General features: G+C 32.0%; 1 protein-coding gene across 1 annotated transcript in view; it reads left to right on the top strand.

The window, feature by feature from the left end:
• Window positions 1–19,900, top strand: part of LOC127847501 (complement C1q-like protein 2) — a 104,619-nt gene that overhangs the window by 15,176 nt on the left and 69,543 nt on the right. The gene's annotated exons all lie outside the window — the stretch shown is intronic.

Below are 19,900 nucleotides of genomic sequence, written 5' to 3'. Positions count from 1 at the left end.
GCTCAGGTTTGACCATTATGTAGTTTAATATTAATTGAAATGAAATGTATTCTTTGTATGGTTGTTAATTAGAAGCCCCTCATGCCGTGAATTGTCAGGTTCAGGTCGGTGGCCCCTGATTGTTTTCATTAGTATGTGTTTCCTATGTATTTGTGTTTCACGTGTATAACATGTGTTGTATGTCATAATGTTAGGCAATTGGTGCTCTGCAATTAATAAAAGAACAGATGCTATTATAATTTTTATCTTCTGCTAATGCAGCTGAAATTTTAATTTATATATGGGCCGCGCTCTGTGAAAAAGAGGTTTAATGCATGTGCAGTCCTCACAGGCTAATCAGGGACAACACTTTCCGCCTTTATTGCATTGTTCGTTAAGGAAAGACTAATCTTGACGAAAATCCAGTTTAGACGCAAAGCGTCGTCCCTGATTAGCCCGTGGGACGACACTTTAGGGACAAGCATTAAACCTCATTTTCCCATAGCGAGGCTCATATATATATGGTTAAATTACGTCAATGCTGATTTACTCAAAATTTACTTAAAGTCATGCTAAAAATGAGCTCACGGTTAAAAAGCTTCTATATCATAAATATATTTATAAAGGCGTTTTAGTTTGATTTTTAAGATTTGCAACCATTAACATATTGCTCGACTGGTGGCGACTTTAAAGCATACACTGATCTCCGGAATACGCCATGCATTTTTGCTTGGTTTTCACGTGATTCCTCTTGTGCAGGTGACGGTCAGGTGGACGAAGAAGAATTCAAGGTGGACATGCATACATTTGTTGAAGGATGTCTAACTGGCGTTGAATGATGCGTCCATATAGAGAATACTAGGTTAGCGTTGAATACAGAGAAGTTTATGTTGCGAGGCTTAGAACGCCGGGAGCGCGAGCCTTGGCGAGCGCTTTCAACGTGACATTTAACATAAATAGATCTAATAACCTTAACAATAACTTTAATTCAGTCTTCAAAGCGCTAAAAATCTAACGAATGTAACCATGCGTAGTGATATAAATGTATTTGTTCTGGTACGCAAAATAGTCTTTAAAAAATTCACACACAAACTGAAAAACAAGTAAAAATATCACCATATGCCTCGATTCAATTTTACGCAGTATCCGAATTGTAACACATTCCGACCGCAAAAAGAAGATTTTACTTTACTATAATTAATTTTATTTTCGAAAGAAAATTATCAAAATCCAATATGGCGGCGATTGCTTCCTGACAAAATGATGTCGATGTCAACATACATGTACACGACCTTGACAATTTCGACGAGTAAACAGACAATTGCAGCTACTGACACTTTATTTGACCTAATATACAGGGCAATACGTTTTCCGACTTCGGACGACGAATTTAAGAACGCGCAGAACGTATTTTTTATATAATGTGATGGGTATGCCGTGTGTGCTCAAATGCATCAATGGCGTCCATGTTAAAATCATTTTCCCGAGAACAAGGAACGACAAAAGTACAAAAAAAGCAAAACACGTTCGAACTAGTATCTTACATTTAATTATCATTTAAAATCCATCTAATAATCCATTTAACTTAATAATTGACGATTTTGCATCTAGGGTCTTTTATAATTATTTTAGCATAGTTAAATAAAGACCCTTATGCCATCCTATCACTATATTCAAATGAGTTTACGAACTCCATAAACTTTCTTCTTCGTTACACGCTACGTCATGTACTCTTACATTACTGCTGTTAAAATGAACCGGAGCAGTTTATCAAATAATAGCCGTTGGTAAACTCGGTTGCATTTGCAGATTTCTGCATACAAACATAATTATGTTTAAACTTGCACACTGTTTTATTTGTCTATGGTAAATGCGCTTATTGTACAAGAAAATAATTTAATATATAAATACACAAAGAATGAAAACATTCCATTAAACAACAAATAAATGAGTGGATAATACCCGTGTACAAAATGGGACGTTCCGAATTCCAGTGTGGTGCTATTTTTACCATCTTATACTTTACACAGCTCTATGCCTAACGTGAATTAAATCGGAAAGCAAATATTGCAGATTATTTATGAATTGTGCGATATTTGTATGGCTTGTTGTACATTCTCAAATCTCAATATGTATGGGTTATAAACAATGCACATTACACGAAATAAGGAAAATGTGATTAATTGAAAATTCAAATATGTCGATATAGTACGTGTACATAAGTTGCGTTTATAATAAATCGTCATTTTTTGTTTGGGGGGGGGGGGGGAAATGATGCAATAAGTGTCATTTTCAGCTGATTCATCATTATACGGATGGCGAAAAATTATGTCATATGACTAGATTTAAAGGTTGAAGGTCGTATAATTTTGAAGCTAAAGTTTTCTCGACTTTATTTCTTATGAAAAATCATTCAGTGGTAAAGTAAAAAATAGTCCGTGCACGCGACAGGTATATCTCACAGTGTTGAATACAGGGTAGTATATTTCATAAGGTGTTATACCGTCAATGTCGCGTTGAAAATGGGATAAAATTGTGTGAACATTGCTTGTATACGATTAGCTCATATATAAGTTTTAATTATAACCAAATGTCTGCTTATTTCGAAACTATGCTTAGACAAAAATAGAAATGTTGGTAACACAACAAGCCAACCTGCCGTGGTTACGTAGGAGATGCACATTTTGGACATATACTATGATTTATACATTTTATGTATTCTGATTTGCATGCTTGCATAATCAATGTACACGTTTCTATATATGTAATCAAATATATTAATAAAGTAATACTGATTTCTTGAGACATTTTGACAGTTGTTGCTAGCAATAAGCTATGGTTCAAGTATAAATCCTTAATTCATTTCAAATTCTACTTTGTATAAAAGATTAAATGCCTTTCAAATGAATAATGTATAGTCTCACATTAGCCACTAAATCATGTGTTATGTTCAAAAGATAAACACGCTTTCGTTATTTACAAAGACAAATTCTAACGTTAATCAGTGTTTTGTAATCGTATATACCAATCTTCACGCACATAAATTAGTTTTAAGATTCTTATACCGGATTTGACAACAAACGGGTAGCGGGTAACTTTATACTTTTTGATGTTTTATACTATCTTAACAATTGATGATTGTCGAGACCATAGTGCGTTATTTATACTGATAAATAATTAATTGATACATGAACTTTCATGTGAGTTACTTTGTAATTATATCTTTGCCTTGATTGAATAAATATTTAGCTTAACACTTATGTTTCGGTATATCAATTGATGATTGTCGAGATCATAGTGCGTTATTTATACTGATAAATAATTAATTGATACATGAACTTTCACGTGAGTTACTTTGTAATTATAGCTTTGCCTTGATTGAATAAATTTTTAGCGTAACCCTTATGTTTCGGTATAGCTGACATTACTTTATATTCATCCACCAAACTGCTTCATCTCAGGAATAGCAGCCATATACATAGCTAATTTTAAGAGAAAACAATTCAGAAATAAATGAAAACTGCGCACGTGGACATTGTATCTTGCAAATCGACACCTCACGGTGATGACATGTTTCATGTTTCACTCCATTCGCTTGAGGAATCTAGAAGTAGTCCGCTCCATACACGTATAACATTTCATGCGGAGAAACCGACAAAACAACCAGAATGACTCTAATAATCCGCCTGTCAAATATGACTTGCGGTGATATAAATATAATAAAGCATAGAGTTAAACAGTTTGATCAACTCTTAAATGTCCATAATGAACACATTAACATTTACAAATCATAATAAATCTGCAAAGCCCACAACTTAGGATGTTCTTAGTTACAGTTGGGCTACGACAAGCAGCTTATGTTTATGCTTTTGATTACGAAGAAAACACCATGCCGCCGCATGTGATAGTATGTAGAAAGTTGAAAAAAGTAACCCTTGGGGCGCGGTCAGTTTTAACAATATAGGCATTGTTTCAAGAAAACATCGCAAAGACTTCCATACAATGTTACAGGGTGGCCATTGCTCACCCCATGGTCTTAATGTAACAATACGGTAAAGGGCTACTATACGATGTTACGTTGCTAATACAAAATATATTAATCTTATAGTTTTAAAGAGGTTTCTTGCTAATGGTTTATATTAAAAATAATACATTCGTAGAAAATCAAAGTAGAAAAAGGTATAACGTTTGACATTTTTAGTTTACGATGTTTTTAATCGCACATTTACCACTTCATATCATTAGAAACAATCCCTGCGATAACAGTTTAGGAGAACGCCTGGTCACAAGTTTGTGTCTACGGAAAGACAAACAGTCAGTCAGACACACAGAAAATCGGATAGTCAGACAGACAGACAGACAGAGAGACAGACAGAAAGACGGACAGACAGACAGACAGACAGACAGACAGACAGACAGACAGACAGACAGACAGACAGACAGACAGACAGACAGACAGACAGACAGACAGACAGACAGACAGACAGACAGACAGACAGACAGACAGACAGACAGACAGACAGACAGACAGACAGACAGACAGACAGACGACGGACGGACGGACGGACGGACGGACGAACGGACAGACAGACAGACAGACAGACAGACAGACAGACAGACAATGTTTCATACCAAATATCTTAGCTTTGGGCTATGCTGCGGTTCCTTATGCATGGAATGTAATCCTTTGAACAAATATGAAACAGAAAAAGTAATTTTATTCCAAAGAAAAGAATTTCTTATAAAAAGATTAACTATGATATGTTTTACACAATTTTGATGAGAATCTGCATATTTCTTACTGCCAACTGATCTTTTTCACATTAATGCTGTGATGTAGGACTACAATTAATAAAAAAACAACCTTCACTTGTCAACTCTTTTACCATACCGCAAAACATGTGTTTAACTTAATACAATCACAGGTAATTCGGCAGTCATTCATATAAGATAAGGCACCATTATAGCATATGTCAAGCGCTTTCTTGAAGCAATAAGCATACCAAGAGAAAATACACATGAATACGTTCAAAGCATAAATGTTGTTTACATGAATTTTGCATTTTTAGTTTAGGAACAAATTCTAGTAGTGATTTTTTACTCAATGCAGCTTGACTTTTTGCAAATCAACAAATCGAACTATACGTTATTTATTTCACCAGTCATGTAACCAGCGTAAATATTGCAACATATTATGATCACAATAATAACCTTATCAGACAGGAAATAGTATTATCATAATAATTTTATTTTAAGTAAAACAAAAAAACAGAACGCCACAAAAAGCTCTGCGTCGCCAATGTTAATACAATTGAATCTAAAATTATAGTTTTATTGACAGGCATCGTATATAATGACATAAGATCTTTCGTTGTTTTAATTTTAAGCTCGACTTTTTCGAAGAAAAATGAGAGCTATCCTACTCGGCGTCGGCGTTGGTGTTAGGTTTGTATAAAGTCAAGCTTAAGTGGTATGTTCCACATCTTACATGTTTTACGATTGCATTTTTTAAATTACAAATTAATACCCTTATTATATGTTGAACCGGCTTGTATGTGTGTGTGTGTTGTTACTTTTTCCTCGCAAATTGTAGAAAACACTTAAACACCTTCCTTGTAATAAACATAAAACTTCCACATCTTACATGTTTTACGATTGAATTTTTAAATTACAAATTAATACCCTTATTATATGTTGAACCGGCTTGTATGTGTGTGTGTTGTTACTTTTTCCTCGCAAATTGTAGATAACACTTAAACACCTTCCTTGTAATAAACATAAAACGTATTGTAAAAAATAAATTGGAAAACTACAATCCATAAAAAATGATTTTAACAAAGTGAAAACTTACAAACGTAAACAAAGATACAAACTATATTATAATCGGTTAAACTCTTACAACTGACTATAGATTTTTGCCTTCTATTTTAAAGCATATCCATATAGTCTACATCTATCTATACCTTAAATAGATCATAGTCCTTATCAAATTTCTTAAGTGTATGGTAGTTGTATCTCCTGAGTAGCACAACAAATCATAAATTTATACACGGGTGATGCAATAGTATTTATCAAATTTGTGTAGTAGAAATACTTATTTGTCTGTTAATCTACTTAAAAAACCCTATTAATTAATGATACTATGATATTATTGTGTTCAATATAACTAGACCCATTATATATGAAGGGATTGTGTTAAATCATCTGTGTAGTTCTATCCTATACTATAGTTTATTCAGGATGAATATTTGTTGTAGTTTTATTTTCCTATATGTACATAATAGGTCAATTATTCAAAATGAACTGTTGATACATTATTTTTGATACATAATTTCGTGCTAAATCATCTGTGTAGTTCTATGCTATACTAAAGTATATTTAGGACGAATATTTGTTTTTCTCCTATATGTACATAATAGGTCATTTATTAAAAATGAGCTGTTGTTTGCATAACTTGTGGTACATTAAGGTACATTATCTTCCAGCTGTCTTTGCAGTTTTTGGCAAAATTAAGCATTGACAATACTGTTATTCTAACAATTTATAAACTCAAAACTTGTGTATATGTTCCGTATATCAAAATTGCAATCGTTGTGGGTGTAACTGGGGTCTCTGCATTGCAAATATATGCAGAAATACTTATCAGACATCATAAAGCCAAAGTATTAAGCGTCATACGTGTATTACATGACTACATATAAATTTTAAACTATGCACACAGGGACTTATAAAATAAGAATCGTTTTTTTACCCATGGTGATGTATACATGTTGTTTAATATTAGTGGGGTAGGATCATATGCATGTAAAAGACAGATCCTTTATTGGAGGTAGTGATAAAACAAGATCAATTATTTCAGTAAAGTATATTGTATATTGCAACAAAAGGATACAATCGGTGATTAAGATTTTCAATATTTTATTTTGAATCTTGAATCTTAAACCATATCAACTAAGACTAGCAGTTTTAGGTATACTGAATAAATCATTTGGTAAGGGGAGAAAACTCTTCTGTTCCTTTTGAGAATGATTGGAAGAGTTAGCTTTCCTTTCTGCACTCGTTTTTTCTAATTTAGATGATAACGAGGTCATTGATGAAATAGTTTATTCAAGTCTCATCACCTTAGAATTACTGTACTTATGTTCTCGTAATATAATATGAATATTACATCATGTTATGTGAATATTACATTAATATATGTCTATTCAAGCCTCGTCACATTAGAATTATTGTACTTATGTTCTCGTAATATGATAAGAATATTCAAATCTCGTCACATTAGAATTATTGTACTTATGTTTTCGTAATATGATATGAATATTACATCATGTTGTGTGAATATTACATTAATATTTGTGAAGAACATACAGTTTGTTAAAAAAAAATAAAAAAATTATTGATTTTGAAACTGTTATTTATATTAACACTTTTATAGACCATGTTTTTCAAATAGAAATATTGAAATATCAAATCAATATATGCTGTGTAAATACTGTATGTCTCTTAAGAAAATTGATATTGAATCTCGAGTGGATGCGATATTTAGTATCTGTATCAGAACATTATCGTTTATTCAACCATAACGTTTTTTTTATGCAACACCATGTATTATGAATATATGAATGATATAATATATGTTGATCAAGGACCATAACGGCCTATTTCAACTGTGTAAATATTATTATAATATAATGTATTTGTCGAAATAAAAGTTCTTCTGTCCTCTTTATATGCTTGACAAGTTTTTAAGCTGTGTACAATTTTTATTGTAAAAAGAAAATTTGCATATTGTTCTTGTATAATTATGTCTTCTTAATATGAGCGAACACTAACCTGCTTAAATACGCTTTTAGTTACGTCTATATTTAAATGAATACAATTGATATCTGCAACACATGAACGTTGATGACAATCCTTCATTAATCAGGGATGTTCTGAACCTTGCTTTAATTATATGATTAACGCATATATGTTGGGGTAAAAAGCATGTGTAGATGTAGTTGTTATAAAACATATGTTTAGATAAAATAAGTCTTCATTATAAAAATTAAAGACAATCTTTTATTTATCAGGGATATTATGTAACTTGTTTTTAATTACATGATTAACTCATATGTCTTTGTCTTTTTTGTCGGTAATAAGCATGTATATGTGTAGATTTTGTTAAAAAACCATGTCTAGATAAATTAAGAATTCCTTCTTAAAAATTATTTAGTAATACTTTGAAATATTGTTTTGAACGTTAATATAAATTCTTATTCTATCAGGGATGTTTTTGTACTTTGTTATAATTATACGTTTATAAACACATATGTTTGCGGTATAATAAACACGTATAGATGTAGATTCTATTTAAAAAAATAAGTATAGATAAATTAAGCATTCATTAACAAAAATAGTGCATAATGTATTAAATATTAAAATAATAAACTTCTAAAAAGCATGCAGAATTAACTGATCTTCAAAAACTGTTGCATTCAGTTGTTTTTGTTGTTGTTTTTGTCAGAATCATGAAGACTTTGGGTTTCTATGTCGCTTTTTCCTTTTTTTACGTTCACCATAAGGAATACACCACCAAAACAATAACACGTAAAGAATTCTACGTATGTTGTAAAATTATGTATTTTGATGTAAATAAGTCCATATGTTTGATTGTAACCACAATCATTCATTATACTTTAAGCCTCCTTTTGTACTTTTTATTATTTTGTTCTTATATTGTATGTTCGTGTTTAAGTTTCTGAATTGTTTGTGTCTAAACATGCAGAAGCTGAAAGTTATGAATATTGTATTATATATATTGTCCCAAGATACCTGTTTTGGGATTCATATCTTACAGCTCTTTTTTCATCCTTCTGTGATTATTTCTTTTCACTTCTTCATGCCTATAGAATCTTCATATTTTTGTATCTCTAATTTTAGTTTTCTATTTTTGTATGTATGTATGGACATCTTTAAAATAGAAACTTACTGGACAAACCCACATAATAATATTTACACACCCTCCCTCTCTTTAAATGATTAAATTATGCACTCTGAACGTAAAAGGGCTTAACAATAAAGAAAAACGCATTAAAATCTTCAAATGGTTAGACGAAAAAAAATATAGTATATGCCTACTACAAGAAAGCCACTTGACACATACTTTAGCACAAACCTTAAAAGATGAATGGGACGGAGACATCTATCTTAGCGGACAACATACTAATAAACAAGGCATTGCCTTTCTGATAAAAAATAATATAGGGATCACAGTCAATAACTTTAACGAAATAATAATTGGCAGACAAGCAAGTATAGATATCAAAATACACGAAACAGAATTAACATTAATCAATGTCTACGGCCTTAACATAGATGATTCCACATTCTACGAAACATTACAAACCTTTATAATTCATAACCAAGATAAAAACATTATAATCGGTGGTGATTTTAATACTGTTCTTAACCCATTATTAGACAAAAAGAATGGAAACCTTTATTCTCATCCTAAAAATAGAAACATTTTAAATAACATAATTGAAAACTACAATATGATAGACATCTGGCGTACAATATATCAAAACGAAAGCAAATTCACCTGGCACTCAAACACAAAACCAACAATATTTTGTAGATTAGACTATTTTTTAATATCTGAATCTCTTTGCAACATTATTGACACATGTAACATAAAACCAGGATTTATGACTGACCATTCTCTAGTTGAACTTAAACTGCACAATATACAACATGAAAGAGGCCCAGGATACTTTAAAATTAACAACAGCATCTTATTAGATACACAATATCAAACACAAATAAAACAGGAAATATTAAATACAGTCCAAAATAATAAAGATGCAAACCCAAACACCTTATGGGAAGTAATCAAAGGAAATATACGTAACACAACAATTAGATACACATCATTTAAACAAAAAGAAACACACAAACTTGAAACTGAAACCATCAAAACCATTGAAACACTTGAAAAACAATTGCATCAAACAAACACAAATGATACCACCGACATTGAAAATGAAATAACATTAAAAAAACAAATATTAGATGGAATCTATCATACACATCTCAATGGAATAATACTAAGAGCGCGTGCTCAGCATGTTGAACACAATGAAAAAAACACAAAATATTTTGCAAACATTGAAAAACGTAGAAGTGAACAAAAAACTGTACACAAACTAGTAGTCAATGGCAAAGATATAACAAACAGAACTCAAATACTAGAAGAACAACGTTTATTTTTCGAAACCCTCTATAAACGAAAAAATGTTGAAAATACACATCACGCTTTAAACCAGGAGGAAAAACAACTGTGCGACGGATTGCTTAATGAATATGAATGTGGACTAGCCCTAAAAGAAATGCAAAATAACAAAAGCCCAGGATCGGATGGCATCACAATCGAATTTTATAAAATATTCTGGAATGATATAAAAACACATCTAATTAATTCACTTAACTACTCATTTAACAACGAAAACTTAACTACGCTACAAAAACAAGGTATTATATCACTTATTCCAAAACCTGGAAAAAACTTAGATTCCTTATCAAACTGGCGCCCGATTAGTTTACTAAACAATGATTATAAAATTGCAACTAAAAGTATAGCAAACAGAATTAAAAAAATATTACCATCAATTATTTCAAATTCTCAATCTGGTTTTATAAAGGGACGATACATTGGTGAAAACGTTCGTCTTATCCAAGAATGCATAAACTATTTCAACAATTCAAATAGTCCTGGTCTAATATTCTTTGCAGACTTTGAAAAGGCATTCGATTCGCTTGATCATTCATTTATGTTCTCCTGCTTAGAAAATATGAACTTTGGTGAAAGTCTCATTCAATGGGTCAAACTATTCTATACCGATATTAAAAGTATAATCATTAACAATGGCTTCTTTTCAAACAGTTTTAACATCGAACGGGGGGTTCGACAAGGATGTCCACTGTCATCATCGCTATTTATTATTTGCATTGAGTTTCTATCACATCACATCCAATCAAATAAACACATAAAAGGCATATCACTAGAACCTGACGAAGAAATCAAACAATCCCTATTTGCTGACGATGCAACTTACTTTTTAAACGACAATTACGATTCTTTCCATAACCTAATAGAGTCGCTAACCCTTTACGGAATGACATCGGGTCTAAAACTAAACAAAAGTAAATGTACTGTGCTACGAGTAGGTAAATTAAAACAAAGTAATGTTCTATATAAAAAAGAAATGAAATTTAATTGGACATCCGATGAAGCCACAACGTTAGGAATTACTTTCACAAATAATGAAAAGGATACAGTTCTTAAAAACATTCTACCTAAATTACAGAATTTTAAAAACTGCTTAAAATCATGGCATCATCGTAAACTTACACTAATCGGAAAAAACACAGCATTGAAAACGTTTGCACTTCCTAAATTAATATATGTATTAACAGTTCTCCCAAATCCACCAAAAGATGTTATTAACGATATAAAATCAGCAATATTCAATTTCATATGGGACGGTAAGCCTGATAAAATAAAAAGAACTCAGTTAATTCAATCTGTAGAAAATGGAGGTATACAATTAACGAACATTGACTCATTCTTGAATGCAATCAAATGCAGCTGGGTTAAAAGATACCTAGATAATACCAATACGAGTAAATGGAAATTATTCTACCAGAAAATCCTAAAAAAATATGGTGACTCCTTACTCTTTGAATGTAACATCAGCAATACTATCTTACATGAAATTGCAAACGAAAACATATTTCTGTCTGATGTTCTATCAGCGTGGAGTGATGTCATTCATAAATTAGAAACCCAAACTAGCAGTAAAACAATTTTATGGAACAATAAAGACATAACTTCAAACAATAAGACGTTTTTCTATAAAGATTGGTTTGAACGAAGCATTAAATATGTCGACCAATTATATGACTATAGAATTAAGGATTTCTACTCTTTTGATAATATATGCTACATACATGGAATACCTTCAAATAATTTTCTGAAGTACTACACACTAATCAAAAGCATACCCATACATATTAAATCTGAAATCAATACAAATAATACACCATGTACTCAAACAACATTTGTAGAAAACATACTTGGAAGAAAAAACAAAACAAATAAAATATTTTACAAACTACAAATTAAAAACCCTACGGAAAACTCCAAAATCCAAAATAAATGGCAAGTCCTTTTTGGAGAAAATGAACTTAATTGGAAACACATATTTACCATGCCATATAAAGCAACTATTGAATGCACACTGAGAAATTTTCAATATAAATACATCCATAGAATTATAGCTACAAATAAATATCTCTTTAAATGCAAATTATCTAACTCAAATCTGTGTGACTTCTGCAGTGAAAACATTGAAACTATAGAACATCTTTTTTGGGAGTGCAAACACATCCAGCCTATCTGGAATCAATTAACATCTTTTCTTGAACAACAGCAACTAAACGTTAAACTATCTTTCTTAAATGTAAGTTTCGGAATTAACTCATTGAAATCAATAGACGGTAATAATATTGTGAATTTTATGGTTATATTGATGAAATATTTCATCTTAAACATGAAGTACAAAAAACAAGTACCAAATTTTAATTGTTTTGTCCATAGTCTTAAACTAAAAATCCAGATTGAGAAAGAAATAGCCCTCAGTAATGACACATTACAAATCTTTGAACAAAAATGGAATCGGATTAAATTCTCATAATGTTTTGTCCACTTATATACATTTCACTTTTTTTTATCTTTCTAAAAAAGTTTTTTTTTATATTTTTTTCAATCAGACAAGATCATTGTGAATTTACAACAAAACACACAAATTCAGTATGCTTTCTTCCGACTTAATACAACTCATCATTTTTCAAAACTATTCCTCTGTTGTTCTTTTCTTTTCTCTCAAAAAAAAATAAATATATATAATAGCATATCTTGTATAACATGTCTGAACTTTATTGCTTTATACAATCACTGTGTTGTATGATCATATACATGTTTACATTATATGTATGATATTGAATAAAAAAAAAAAAAAAAAAAAAAAAAAAAAAAAAAAAGGTTTGTATAAAGTCGAATAACTTTAACCCATTTAAGCTTAGTGGACTCTCCCATCCTTTTAAATTTGATTAATTTATTTCCAAAATTAGGTATGTCTAGTATATTTATTTCTATATTTAGAATATTTCTTACAGAAATGCATCATGCGGCGTCTCATCTGGGTCTACGCTGTTTTCCAAGGCCTTTTTTCTAGACGCTAGGCATAACTGGGTTAACACTATTAAAGCTAATTAACTCAAACTTGGAATACTTCTTTATGGAAACAAGACAATTGTGTATGTAAAGTTGCATAACTCTGTCAGCATTATTTTTAGAGATATGCCCCCTTTTATACTAAGAAAATTTGGTTAAGTTTTGTGTTTAGGTCCATTTTATTCCTAAAGTATCAAAGCTATTGCTTTAATACTTGCAACACTTACTAACTATCATAAGGGGACTGTGCAGGCAAAGTTATGTAACTCTGACTGGCATTTTGACAGAATTATGGCCCCTTTTATACTTCGAAAAATGAAAATTTTGTTAAGTTTTGTGTTTTGGTCCATTCTACTCCTAAAGTATCATAGCTATTGTTTTCATACTTGAAACACTCGCTAACTATCATAAGGGGACTGTACCAGACAAGTTGCATAACTCTGGTTAGCATTTTGACGGAATTATGGCCCTTTTTTAGCTTAGTAACTTTGAATATTTTGTAAAATTGTGTGTTTAGATGCACTTTTCTTCTAAAGTTAAAAGGCTATTGCTTTCAAACTTCAAATACTTTTTTACAATCATGAGGGTACTGTACCTGGCAAGTTGAATTTGACCTTGACCTTTGAATGACCTTGAATTTCAAGGTCAAACAAGTAAATTTTGCTTAAATTGCCATTACTTCTTTATTTAGGATCAGATTTGATTCATTCTTTGACAAAACAACACTTACCTGACATAACACAATGGACTCCACCAAAACCACCCCCCCACGCCCAACCCCAATCTGTGCGTCCGTTTATGAGTGGTGAAAAGTCAAGGTCAAGGTCATCATTCAAGGTCAAAGGTCAAATATTGCAATATTAAAGATAGCAACTCGATATTTGGCATGCATGCATATCTCATGGAGCTTCACATTTTGAGTGGTGAAAGGTCAAAGTCAAGGTCATTCTTCAAGGTCAAATTTTGCAATATTGAAGATAGCAACTTGATGTTTGGCAAGCGTGTGTATATCATGGAGCTGCACATTTTGAGTGGTGAAAGGTCAAGGTCATTCTTCAAGATCGAAGGTCAAGGTCAAAGGTCAAATTTTGCAATAAGGAAGATAGCATATCGATATTTGGCATGCATGCGTATCTCATGAAGCTGCACATTTTGAGTGGTGAAAGGTCAATGTCATCCTTCAAGGTCAAAGGTCAAATTTTACAATATTGAAGATAGCAACTCCATATTTGGCATCTCGTGCAGCTGCACATTTTGAGTGGTGAAAGGTAAATGACATCCTTCAAGGTCAAAGGTGAAATATATGGCTTCAAAGCGGCGCACTAGGGGGCATTGTGTTTCACGAACACAGTTCCTGTTTTTTCTTATTTTTGAAATATCATCGAATAAATGACCCCACCCCCACATTATTTCCCCTCTCCACCCCCCCCCCCCCCCTCACACACACACAAATATTTTTTTTGAAACATGGTAAAAAACACAAATTTTCATTATTTTATTTTTGAAAGACCGTCCAACCATCCCACCCAAGCTATTGCTATCAAACTTGAAATATAATCGTATTAGTTTGTTTTATGTCTTTACAAATGTTCAATAGATTGTAGAAATAATATACCTGAACTCAGAATCGTCTATAATGTCCTACTTCTTTAAAAACATTAGCGATCATTATGTTTCAATTATGGTCCTCTTCCAGTTAGAATATGACTATATCACATTGACCTTATTGAATATGAACAATTTCCCCATGATAGCTTACGTTATACTGTCAAGCAATCGAAAAGTCGTGTGCGCTGTCTTATTTTAAGTTTATTCTTTTCACATATAAGGAAAATATTTTATCCAGTTTTGGAACATGTCAATCAGATGTCTTGTGCAAAAAATAAGCTCTGGGCCTTGTTGTTTTAGACTGAATACATGTATAATTATGTATTGGGCAAAACCCATCCACTCCCCCATAAGAGGCCTAATTTGGTCCCAGGAAACCATTTTTGAACAATCCTGGAAGAGGTCTAATAGACAATGGTTCATACCAAATATCTATGTTTTTGTCCTGTTAAAGAACAAAAAACACAGATGCTGTATGTTTCATTTTTTAAATACTATGATTTAAGCCCTGGTCATCTTATACAACGGCCCAGAACAATTTAAAAAACGTTGACATTTATTATACGATGTAGCTGGGCAGAATAAATAGAATTGCTTATAGATTTAATTTACACCACAAGGGTATGGGTATTCATATGTAAAGTATAAAGCTGTGACCAATGTGTAAATGTTTACAAATTATTCTGAGTGGCTGGACTATGCACTGTTGACACCTTTGATACAAGGATATACTAGAAAAGACATCGGTCAGCTAACCATCCTGTCACAATATCTGAAATTCATGCTTTCTCGGATAAAACAAGAAATTGCACCGGATCATATTATAACACAATGCTGTTTACGAGCAAACTCTTTTCGACTAGGTTCTAAAGTTGGTACTGATGTAATATTTTTTTACTCAAATAATAATAATTCCAAGAACAACATTTCCAATACTGAATACCATGGGTTGTTTTAGCGAACACATTGTCATTTCATAATTGCAACCAAAATTTCCAACACGTCATGGGCAAAACTCGAATTTTGTAACAGAAATTCAGAATGTTTTCCCGATATACTGCATACACTAAAGCATTTTCTCTGGTTATATAAGGCACCTTCATTAATTGGGAACCATTGTAACAATTATTTTTGCTACAATGTACCGGTAAAAGGGATCTTTACGTTGAGAGGATACGTTAATCTGCAGAATGGGTATACATTTCATAAAAAAAACACATGTAATCACAGGCCAGATGCCAGGGTCCAGACGCGCCGGCCTTGGGGGTGGCACAACCCAGAAGGGTAGCCTTTTTTCCCTATGTTCTCAATCAATCAATCAAAATCAGCTACTCATACGTTAGCCTGCATAAAGGGTAAATATTTTATCAAGCAAGTTAAAGTCTTTCACATCCAGGACGTTTGGGCAAATATTGTGAACAGTTAATCTCCGAAAAATACATTGAGGAAAAAAACTCAAGCCATTTCGTAGAATTTTAAAATCGGACACACTCGTATTTGTTTAGAGGTATTTGAAACTCATTATTCGCGATCAACTTAATGAAGAATAGAGAACCCCCTCGACCCGCTTAACAAAGTCAGTATTATCCATTGCGCTTTAATATATTTACGACGCCTCATGTTTTCAACGCCTCATTGAATGATTGCTATACGTTATTAAATAATGCAGGTAAACAAAAATTGATAAGTACCCTTTGCTCTCTTTCTGTTTCATCGTTGAAACAATTAGATAATGAAAGTAAACTAGTTAAACTTCAAATTGACCCATTTTACGAATGCGCTTGCTTAGTTCAATCGCATACTGACTACTATCTTAAACCATTCATTGAAAGTTAATAGAATGAAACAAGAAATCGTATAAAGATTAACTTTTGTAACAAAGGTATTGATTTAAATGACCTGCCTAAAATATTCAATGATAAGAACGTGCGCAAGTTAATATCACCGTATTTCCGTAATACAGAACCACCACTCATTTGCTATAAATATAATAAACCCGTTTGAAGCATGGTATTTAATTACAATTCTGTTACCACTGATAAAAATGTAGTAGACAGTTGTCCGTCTTCATGTGACTGTGATACCTCTAAATATGTCTACAGTCCAGTTGGCCGTATTATAACTGGTGATCTAAATTTTGTTAAACATAAAGACCTAAGAAACTTACTTAGCAGTGGACCTGAATTTAGACTGCCTATAGTACTTGACTTTGAAAACTGCATTGAGGTTTGGATGAATACTGCGTCAAATGGTGCACAACAGAAATTGCGGATATTGCTGCACTTAACGAATGGAAGAATAAAGTGTTTCTCATGATAGCAAATAAAAATATCGTTTTATAATAAAAATCCGTTAGCTTTACCGCATTTATCAAGAATCAATAAACACACGATATTTAAATCATTTTCTGTTCAAACAATTTCACATGAAATTTCTCAAACTTAATCACATTCCGAATTTAACAAAAATCCGAACGAAGTAATTTCAAATCACGTTGATGTTTGCAAAACGCTTAGTGTTAATGTAATTGATAATAACAAGAAATTACCATCACTTAATTGGATACCAAAATTACATAAAACACCTTATAGTAGTCGTTTTATTGCTAATTCAGTATCCTGTACGACCAAGCAATTAGCAGTTTATCTTACAACTGGACTTAGTGCTAAAAGACACTATATAACTAAATACTGTAATACTGTTTCTGAAAATAGTAAAATAAACTTATGTTGGTCAATAAAAAACTCGTCCGAAGTTATTGATAAATTAGAAGGAAAAAAACTACCACGCCTCACACGTAAGTACATATGCTTCAATTTTGTATACAACACTGCCCGCGCGTTAAGAAAAAAACAAACTGGTTACACTTGAAAAAACTTTTGCAACAGAAAGGTGCACATGTATGGCTAAAAAACAATAATACCGCTTTCTTTACTTATCAAATCTTGGATAAATACATCATGTGGACCTGTCTCGATATTTCTCAGCCCTCGGTTTTCTTCAAGATAACTTGTTTGTGGTATTTAACTGTATAAGTTAATAGTTGGTGTACCAGTGGGTACGAACTGTGCGCCACTTATTACCGACCTATTTTTATATTGCTATGAAAGAAACTTTATGTTAGATTTATCCAAAACTAAACAAGTTGATTTAATTAAATGTTTTAGCAATACTAATACATTGATGATATATTGAATTTGGATAACCCATTATTTGAACAAAATATTCACAAAATCTACCCTAAGGAACTGTCTCTAAATAAGTCATCTCATTCCGATATCTACCCTAAGGAACTGTCTCTAAATAAGTCATCTCATTCCGATATCTACCCTAAGGAACTGTCTCTAAATAAGTCATCTCATTCCGATATCTACCCTAAGGAACTGTCTCTAAATAAGTCATCTCATTCCGATATCTACCCTAAGGAACTGTCTCTAAATAAGTCATCTCATTCTGATTCAGACGTTGCATATCTTGCCTTACATCTTACTCTTAAAAGTAATATTGTGAAAACTAGTTTGTATGACAAAAGAGGTTTTAATTTAGAAATTGTTAATTTCCCTTTCCTGGATGGAAAAATTCATATAGGTCCAGCTTATGGTATCAACATTTCACAATTAGTTTGATATGCCAGAGCGTGTTCGTGAGTTATGGATTTTACTGAACGTAACCGCATATTAACAAAAAGGTTGTTAAAACAAGGGTTTTTATATCATAACCTACGTCATAAATTTACTAAATTTTATTCAAAATACACTTCTTTAGTTTCTAAATATAATGTTTCATTAAAATGGAATTTATCTAATGGAATATCCCACCCATCATTTTATGGTGATGTTTTAAAGTATGTTCGTAAATGTAAATATCGTAACGACAATATCAAGAATACACTTTCTAGTTTAATCCAATCGTTTGTGTTGAAAGGGTATGATACCACTGTACTAAAAAATACGCTGTTGTTACTTTTCGATATACAATTTGTAGTTTCGGTAAACCATCTAATGAATTTCCCTTTAATGTTCAGCTCAAAGTTGTGAAGCCTTTGCATAGACACGCGTTTCATTATTTTACGACACACGGACACTAAAATACATTAAGAACGCTCAATGTACATTCCGTTGCTGATTTCAATTAGATGGCATTCATTTTAGTACTTCTCAGTCTGGATGTTTTGTTTGTATTATAAATATAATTTTACATTCATATAATTTATTTTTTAATTTCTTAATTTCTTTAAGTTTAAATTGTTAACAACCACCACCACTACTTTCAACCTATAGTGGAATATTGTTAGGTAGTAAGTATCGAATATTTTTTTATTGCTTTATATTTTGGTTCTATTAACATACACAAACAAGCTGTACAATTTGGCTCTTTACACCCATAATTGCATCTTCTTCATGCCCTTGCGCGACGATGCTCTGAATAATTAACTATATGACGTTATTTCTTGAAATCTTTTTTTTTCAAAAGAAGAGAAGTAATTGATACTTGTATGTTGCTTTATTGCATCGTGCCTCAAAAAAGTGTAACACTGTTGTTTTGGTTTCTTCTGACCATTAAGTAATTAAGCAGCAAATAAATTGAACACTCCTTTATTGCCGTTAAATTTGTGTTACAATCCCATAAGGTTAATGTTTATTTACACTTATGTGTGTTTTGAATATCGCTGGGCCAAGTGTGAGGATCGGGATCTCTCAAAGCCGGTTTAAACCCCAAATGCTTAGCATTGACCGTTCCAAGGCGATGACGCCAGCTTTATTCAATGTTGTTTGTTTTGTGCTGTACTTTGCTGTTCGGCAATTGGTCACTTGCCATAAATAAAGGACCAGGTGCGGTTAATAATGGGTGTGCTATGCTGCTGGGGCAACTGAAGTGTCTCCTTGTAATGATTATCAGCGATCAGTGTTAAAAGTTTCCACAAAATAATATAAATTTTGTTGAAAATACTATTTATATTTCAATTGATTAATTATTTACTAGTTGTGGCTTAATTCATTTTAATTGTACTGAGTAAATTATACAGGCTATCAAATA

The sequence above is a fragment of the Dreissena polymorpha genome, chromosome 10 (genome assembly GCF_020536995.1).
Source record: "Dreissena polymorpha isolate Duluth1 chromosome 10, UMN_Dpol_1.0, whole genome shotgun sequence".
Lineage (NCBI taxonomy): Eukaryota > Metazoa > Mollusca > Bivalvia > Myida > Dreissenidae > Dreissena > Dreissena polymorpha.
The sequence above is the reverse complement of the archived record's forward strand: the minus strand, read 5'-3'. Positions and strand labels throughout refer to the sequence as shown.